Source organism: Papaver somniferum, chromosome 3 (assembly GCF_003573695.1).
Source record: "Papaver somniferum cultivar HN1 chromosome 3, ASM357369v1, whole genome shotgun sequence".
In the NCBI taxonomy this organism is placed as follows: domain Eukaryota; kingdom Viridiplantae; phylum Streptophyta; class Magnoliopsida; order Ranunculales; family Papaveraceae; genus Papaver; species Papaver somniferum.
The window spans coordinates 82624980-82634456 of NC_039360.1; positions in this window are offsets into that span (position 1 = coordinate 82624980).

The window sequence follows — 9477 nt, forward strand, 5'->3', positions numbered from 1 at the left end:
TTTACTTTTCAATTCTACAAAAGGAAAAAACAAAAAAGGTTATTACTTAACTTATAATAAGTATCAATATTAACTGACTGAATCATTTTGTGATATATATACCAAATCCTTCGTATAATAATTAGGAGTATTTGGACCCTACTGTTTATCAAAGTTTTTATTCTTATAGCACAATCTAACAAATAAAAAAGTAAACTAGTGGAAATAACATCATAAATCCGCATAGCATGCATAAGAAAAAAATGTTGGCTGAGCATAAATCGGCATGCTTGATATTTTTCCTACAATATCGAAACAGTTGTGTCGGCATGCTCGATAAAAATAACCTATGATGACGGTGCAATGTGGAAAAGCTGAATATTTTGAAGTTCCGCTGTCGGCAGAGTAGTTATATGCCCATAGTTCGGCGTACCAAATTTTGATTATCTACAAAATTTTGATTATTAACATAAATCCCTTTTTCTTGATTAGCTGATGATTCACTGACATTAAATTGTGAACAAGAATCACTCATCTCCACTCAATCTCTTAAAACCCTAAGTTCCTGTTTGGTATAGTTTTCAAAAACAGTTTTCTGTTTTTAAAAACAGAGAAAACAGAAAACAGGAGAAAATGCGTTTGGTAAGGACATTTTCAGAAAATGTTTTCTATCTGTTTTCTGTTTTTAAAAACAAAAAAATGAAAACAACAAATTATTGTTTTCTGTGTTTTCTCTTTTTTTCTTTTCTTTATTCTTTTCTTCTTTTCAGAACAAAGTAAGAGATGGGGAATGACTGCAAGTGAGTCATGGCTAATATCACTATCTCTTAGACGAATCTTTACATTTGATCCGATTTAGTTGGTTTTCCTTGTTTTCAAAAACAGTTTACCAAACAATTTTTAGAAAATGAAAATAAGGAAAAAAGGGTATGTTTTTAAAACAGTGGAAAACTATTTTTGAAAACTATTTTTGAAAACTGTTTTTCAAAACTGTACCAAACAGGTCCTAATGTTTTCAATTTTTCCTACAAAACTTCTTCTTCTTCTTTCTAAACTAACAATTCTAACTCATTTGATTAATAATAACCATAAACAAACTAATTTAGTTATTAATTACTAATTAACAACTAATTATGATTAGTCAAGAGGAGATTAGACATTACTAAAATTATTTGGATAAAGGTTACGAGAACTACTTCTAAATATCCCATTTTGTTTTATTCAAGATCCCCCAATTAGTTTGAGAGGGTTCATAGGTGAAATGGTTCCAAAAATTCGTCCAATTATTATGTTTCTTCTTCCATTAAATAATAAAACTTCATTATTTCTCTGTAATAGCTTTTATGATTTTTATTATTTTTTGTTCTTCTATTTTCGGTCTAAACCAATAAAGATTATTTCAACACTTTTGGCTTTATCGTGGAGTAAATTACAAGTTGTGCATCAATTTCTAACTGTAACCAATAAAAATTATTTGTGAATAATTATGAAAAGATTTCACTATGGTATAAATAAAAACAAGCCAAAAATTTGTTGGATAGCTTGGTGGAAGGCTTGTAGGCTAAACAAGAACGGTGGACTCAGTGTTAAAAACCTAAGATATGCAAAAATACAATACTTTCGAAATATATTTGGATATATAACAAGAAAAAAATACAATATCTTACAAGAAAGAACAAACAAGAATTCAGATACTTTGATTTCAATGGACATGCATATAACGCCAGGCAGAGGCAGTTGGAAATGAATTTTGAAAATAAAAAGCAAGCTAGTTGATCATATGGAACTCACACAAAAAAAAAATGATAGGAGAATTTTACCTCTAGCATGATAATTGGTTGTCTATAAGTATTCTAAAAAATTTGTACCCTACAACTAATGTACTAAAAAGAAAATATAAATGGTGCACCATTTAAGAACATGTTGGTGGACAAAATAATTGTATTTTCAGTTGCAAAATATAAATTCTGACATAGACAAAAATGTGTGACTTTGAATTAATCCACCAAATTAAAAGTAAATTTTGAAAGAGAAATGGAATGCTCCGAAAAATCAGCGAGTTTCTTAAAGTACTCTGGGGTTTCGATTTTTCTTCGTCTAAATGACGTCCTCTGCTGTCATCCAAGACGTGATAATACATGACTCTGATTTGGGTAATCCTTTAATCCAAATCTGTGATACTATTTTTGAGAATCATGTTGTTGGAAAGGTTAAACCTGGTTTTACTTCCGCTATAAAGAATACACAACCATTAGACATGTGTATATCTCAGCTTCCCAAACCTTATTTGAAGGGTAGTCATATACCGATTCAGATATTTGAAGATGAGTATCACAAAGGTGTTGAAGAGTGTAAACATCGTCTAATAGGTATATTAACTCTACCAAAGGGATTTATTCCATTAAAAACATTTAATCTACATAACAAGTTGAAACTCTTATGGCCTATTAATATGCAGTGGAGCTTATCCCCTCTATGTATGCTCTATCTTCCTAAGTAGTTTCCTATTTTCAACCTTAAAAATCAAAGTCAATCCTTAGCCCAAGTTTGGGTGCGGCTGTATTATTTAGGTCATGAATATCGGAGGGGAAAAACTTTTTTTGAGATTGCTAATGCAGTTGGTAGTCCTATGAAAGTTGATGATGCAACATTACCGAAGAAGTTTGGACATTATGCAAGGGTTTTAGTTGAATTTGATGTAGCCAAGACTCTTTTTAAATTAATTATGTTATAGAGGGAGGGATATGCCTTCTTTGCTTCACTAATGTATGGGAATTTACCGGTCCTTCGTAGATTCTGCAAATCCATTGGAAATGGGATAGGTGAATGTGATAGAAGAGCTCAAAAATTATCTAATGCTGATATTATGGTTACTGGAGATGAAGCTGAGAAAGTTGATCCAAAGAAAAAGAAAATAATGAACAAGTATGTTCCAAAAGATCCACAACCTTCTGGACATACTGCAACTAAACCATCGACATATACTAGCTTTGTTCCTAATGAGAGTGCTAGTTTTGGGAATGAGGATGTGTGATGATATTTTTCAATGATGTTGTAGTAAGATGATTCGTTCACTCAGATTTGTTGAGAATTTGTTTTAGGACTTAATAAAGAAAATAAGGAGAAATATATACACACAATTTGTCACAAGATGAAGATACGCTGAGACGCGGGATTCCACTACTTTTCATATTGTTATGGTTCATTCATTAACTCTAGACAATATATCTCAAACAAAAGAAGTTGTGACTCTAGTTCTTTGCCAAAAATAGATTTCGTAAAATATTATTTGTAAGTTAAAAGCATGACGCATCTAAAGCATTTAGAACCAAGCATGCGACATCTAACAAAATAACAAATAATTAATAAAAATCATAAAGCAATTAAATCAATGCAAATAGTCAATAAAAGAATTAATTCATTTACCACAATCATGAAAAGTTGCTTCCTCCGTCGTCCCAGTGATGGGGTTTAGCTCCACATGGTGAAAACACACTCAAAATAATTGCTCAAAAGTGCTTACAAGAGGTGAAAATATTATAAAACAGAAAAACTCTCTGCACCTTTCTATTATACGCTCTGTTTCTTCCCCTAACTCTCCATTCCCTCGTCTAAAACTCCTCAGCACCTTACATAGCCTCTCATGCACAAGAAATCTCTTCCACAACTACAAATATTTTTCATTACTCGGCATTAAGGAAAATATTATCGGGAATATCTTCTTACCTTATGGAATATATTCCAGAGAGTAAAATCTTCTCTCACAGTTCACGTATCTCCCATAATCAATTCCAGAATATCAAGTATTTATCACGTGAAATCTTCTTGCATACCATTCCTGTTTTAATGCAACATGATATTCCCAATCAGTTCCAGCGAAAAGATCCCAACAAATCAGCCCAGAAATCAACACAGGAAGTTACGCAATCTGAAATTATTTTCCCGCCAAAATGTATTCTTTAAACAATGAAGAAGATGGTGATGATTTCCCCTTATTCAGTGATAGGGTGCGGATAACACGTTTCTTTTGGGGTTCCCCGGGCAACTTTTTCCGGGGTGTTTTCAATGCATTTCTGGGGTTCCTTTAGTAATTTTCTTCGGGGGTCCAAATAGCACTTTTCGAGCAACTTTTTCTACACAAATGTATTTCTCCAAAAACACCTATCCAAACACAAAAACACCATAATTAGTACAATATCGAGCACTAATAATACAAAACACTGAGAACAAAATAGACACATAAATGTGTCTATCAAATACCCCCAAACTTATTATTTCTAGTCTCGAGCAAATTAAATCTAAAAAATAAAATAAAACCGAGTTAATCTCGGGAGGGTTTACCAGAGGTGTGCCCACAAAAACTATGACTTCTAATTGGTCACAAGTATCCAAAGAGCTATGAGGAAATACAATTTCTCAACCTATCTCCAAGTAACTAGAATGCCAAAAAAAATAAAGGTGCCAGATCTAAGGCTGACTAAAGAAAAGGGGAGACACATCCGCAACACTGCTAGATAAAGAGATATCCGCTACACAGCTAGATAAACATTGTAAGATGCGTCCGCTGCTTTACAGCTGGATAAGATTAGGAGAGAGATATAAATGAGAGGGACATCTGCTACACAGTTGGACTAATTACGTGTGATGAGTTTAACCAGTGCTAGAAAGATCTTGTGCCAGATGGTAAGCGGACTTACAAAGCAACCAAATGTATCTTTCTTCGACTCTCTCATAGTGCTCAGTAGAAACAACGTCCTCTTCGGTCTTCAACTGTTGATGATAAACTATCGAACCTCATAGAACCTTGACAATTAACTCTTCTCTTCGATTTCTAGCTTGACTTATAAATTTCTACTTCCCTTTGGCCTTATTGAACAAAACGTAACGATGATTTTTTTTCATTTTTCATTTTTTTCATTTGTTTTTTTTTTTTTTTTTTTTTTTTTTTTTTTTTTTTTTTTTTTTTTTTTTTTTTTTTTTTTTTTTTTTTGTTTTTTCATTATTTTTCATATTTTTGTTTTGGAAACAAAAATTACAAGACAACAATTTACATGGCCATGAGAGAAAGACTTTCAAAACTTGGATCTTCGCAACTTGTGATGTCTTGGTATCATGGATTCTAACAACTTATATCATTTTCTCTTATAACTTTAACTTTGATTTTTGAATTATTCTTTTCTATTGTTGCTTCTAAACCTAAAACATCTTCAACTTTCTTCATAGATTTTGATGTCGCTCCACTTGTTGATGATGATAAGTTTCTACTGAGAGAGAGTCGTAATCCAATAACCAAGACTACATTGTGAGGTTGCTTTGTCTTTCTGGCATTTCCTGACCTACTTGCCTTTCCATCATGTATGGTTAGGTCCATCACGATTACCCTCTAAAAGGAACAAGTTCTCTCCTGAATTTCAAGGATCTCAATGTCTTTTTCTCTAATGTCTCAAAAGGTTGTTATCCCTAGCATTCCAATTTCTATCTTTTCGGTGAGAAACAGTATGTAAACTTAGCTAACCGGGTACCATGTGACGCTAGAAGTTTCAAAAGTGCAACTAAAAAGTTCTTCCCCACCCCCAAACTTAAATCTAACATTGTCCTCGATGTTCTAAAGATAAAATTAAAAGCATGAACAAGGAGAAACTGTTACCACTTGAAGAAAAAGAGTTAAGGAAATATATTACCATGTTGCATGAGCATGGGTTACCTCCCAAGAAGTGCTAAGTTCAAAGTCTTCAGCCAGACTTAGGAAAGGATTAGTCAACTCGAACCGTATAACAGTAGCCGGAATAACCATGGGTCTTCAAAACCAAATAGAGCTGACCAAAGGAAACTGCAGTAAACCAAGAAAATGAACAATACTAGCATGCCCTTACCTAGTTTCCTGATTAAGACAACTACATCTAATTGTGGTTCAGGTTCAGGTTCTATAAAAGGGTCTAAATATATTTCTTTAGGCTGCAACTCCTCAAAAGTGAGATCCGAATTATTAGGTCGTAGAGTCTGTAAAAACTCAAATAAAAATTTAGAAGCACATAATAATAACCTAAATAATTGAGGATCCTCTAAGTCAATCAGGTTTGACTTACAAAATTGACCACAGTGAGGGTAATAGTCATTCTTAAGAAAATGTGTTGATTCTAATTTCCTAAAGCATTTAGGTCTAGTCTCACAACTAAATATTCGACACATTTGAAATATAAACGTTCCCACATTTGGAAGAAAACTATTTGGTGGGAAAACAAAGTCAATAAGGGTATCATATCCTGGGAAAACCACATCAACCAGAGGATAGGTTTCTAATGACTGAACTTCTTTCTGGACATTATTAGGTTCGGGAAAACGTGTATGGAGATAATCTTGTACGATGGTTGAGGCACAAATGTCAAGCCCTACACGAGGGAACTTTCTAAGAGTTAAAGGTAAAGCACGGGGAGAATGATAATCACCCCCAAACTTAGAGTTTTGGGTGTCTCTAGGTAGACTAACTACAATTTCCCTAATTTCTAGATCATCGGAATCCTGAAAATGGTCAATTGCTTCTGTTAGGTTATACTCAGGTGATGCATCCTCACTCATATTTAAAATCTCTACGAGTTCATCTTCTTCGTCTAAGACTATTGTTTCTAAATCGCTAGACTCTAAAACATTATTCTCAGAATAAACTCGTTCCTTTAAATCATTATCGGCTTTGTAAACAGGAAATACTACATCGTCTAAAACGAAGGTATCTCTAGTCAAATCCTCGTCCTTTTGAATAGGTGAATAATTATTAAAATTATTTGGATTTGAAATAGAAATAATATTATCATTGTAAAGCTCAATTGGAGTATCCATTTCCTGATCACTATTCCTACATAAGTATGATTCTCCATCAACACTATCCTCATCATAATAACATGAAAAAGATCGAACCTCATCAAAACAAGTAGTGCTACCAATTCTAACCTTGTTATCTTGATTATGTAAATAACTATCTTCATTCTCAAGGGTATTATTGGATACACTATATTGGCAATTCAAGTAATTTCGAGCAATTATTTCGTTCGTCTCAGCTATCCGCTTGAGGTGGTCTTCTAAAGAAGGTTCACTCATTATTGTAGTTCTTTCGTCTATAATTATACTATTCATCTCAACTAACTTACGCGTCGACTCAGCTAACTTCCTGAGGGACTCTTCTAAAGGAGGAATAGGAACAGAGGGATCATAAAAATGACTACTTTTCAATAGTTTGATTGTATCCTCTAGAGACGAAGAAATAGTACTATAATCTTCTTGCTCGTAAGACTGATGCATGTGTGGGTAGTAATTGGGATCACCAGGGTATGACCCATATCCTTCCAAAGGATGGCGTTCCCAACCACTATTCCCAACATGGTCATAAAAAGGATGATGTCCATATTCAAATTCAGGTCGATAATCATTGTATTGGCTTCTATCATACTAGTTCGACATTCTTAATTGCAAGGGAATTATACACAATCACAAACAAGGCTGACTCGACCAAATCAAACCTATAAAATCTAGCAAACAACAAGCATGATGGCTCCACTTAGATTGTTTCTAGACCAGCTTCTAATATTTCGAAAAGGAATTCGTTACAATCTGAGCAAACCTCTCTGGAATCAATCCGAGTTTAAGTAAGTTGAATTGAGACGAGGGAAGCTGCGAGGAGCTTTGATACCCAAGGTCTCACCGGTATTATAAGGCGGTGCAGTCACGCATTCAACTCGCAGAAACCATCATGAACTTCAAATTATGCTCAAAAGAGTAACCAATATTTTTCGAACGACTTTCCTATTAAGCTCGTTACCCTAAGGTCTCGTTCTAGTCAAAATTTTAAGCTTAAGTTCGCGTTTGGTTTTGTTTTTCTAAGGCGGGCAAGAAGGAAACGGGGATGAAATCCGAGTCCTTATCTTAATTTGTCCAGGCCTTGCCCTTTACTAGGAAATTAAAACAACCGTATTCAAATCCTCAGCATATATTCACCTTAAGGCATACAATAAACCCGCTGACAGGGGATCCGCGGGTGTTTCGAAAGCTTACCTCTCGTACCAGACGGGCGCAGAACCGCTGAAGTCGACTCGGGCCACGACTCCCATGTCATGTGCGAACCCGAGGGGCCGAGACGATATTGTAATCGTCGTCCTTCCCTGCAAATAGTTTTATATTTAATGTACCCTTCCTTAGGGTTTAAAAAAAAATTGTCCAAGTCCTAAGTCCAAATAAAGTGCAAAAGAAAAGAAATAAAAAAAAAATAATTACAAAAAATGGAAGGTCTCTAAAAAAAAAAAAAATTCTCTCTTTTTTAAATTTTTTTTTTCTTTCGCTCTTTTTCTTTTTGCTTTGTCTTTTTCCTTCTCTTTTGGCTTTAAGCTTTGATTCCAAGTCTTTAGTATCCAACTTCAAACCTGTAATACAAAGACACACCCAAAGAAACGTAAAAAGAACAAATGAAATAAAAAAAAAAATTCTACCTAAGCACAAATCTGCGTCGGCGGCGCCAAAAATTGATGATATTTTTCAATGATGTTGTAGTAAGATGACTCGTTCACTCAGATTTGTTGAGAATTTGTTTTAAGACTTAATAAAGAAAATAAGGAGAAATATATACACACAATTTTTCACAAGATGAAGAGACGGTGAGACGCGGGATTCCACTACTTTTCATATTGTTATGGTTCATTCATTAACTCTAGACAATATAACTCAAACAAAAGAAGTTGTGACTCTAGTTCTTTGTCAAAAATAGATTTCGTAAAATATTATTTGTAAGTTAAAAGCATGACGCATCTAAAGCATTTAGAACCAAGCATGCGACATCTAACAAAATAACAAATAATTAATAGAAATCATAAAGCAATTAAATCAATGCAAATAGTCAATAAAAGAATTAATTCATTTACCACAATCATGAAAAGTTACTTCCTCCGTCGTCCCAGTGATGGGGTTTAGCTCCACATGGTGAAAACACACTCATAATAATTGCTCAAAAGTGCTTACAAGAGGTGAAAATATTATAAAACAGAAAAACTCTCTGCACCTTTTTATTATACGCTCTGTTTCTTCCCCTAACTCTCCATTCCCTCGTCTAAAACTCCTCAGCACCTTATATAGCCTCTCATGCACAAGAAATCTCTTCCATAACTACAAATATTTTTCATTACTCGGCATTAAGGAAAATATTATCGGGAATATCTTCTTACCTTATAAAATATATTCCAGAGAGTAAAATCTTCTCTCACAGTTCACGTATCTCCCATAATCAATTCCAGAATATCAAGTATTTATCACGTGAAATATTCTTGCATACCATTCCTGTTTTAATGCAACAGGATATTCCCAATCAATTCCAGTGAAAAGATCCCAACAAATCAGCCCAGAAATCAACACAGGAAGTTACGCAATCTGAAATTATTTTCCCGCTAAAATGTATTCTGTAAACAGTGAAGAAGATGGTGATGATTGCCCCTTATCCAGTGATAGGGTGCGGATAACACG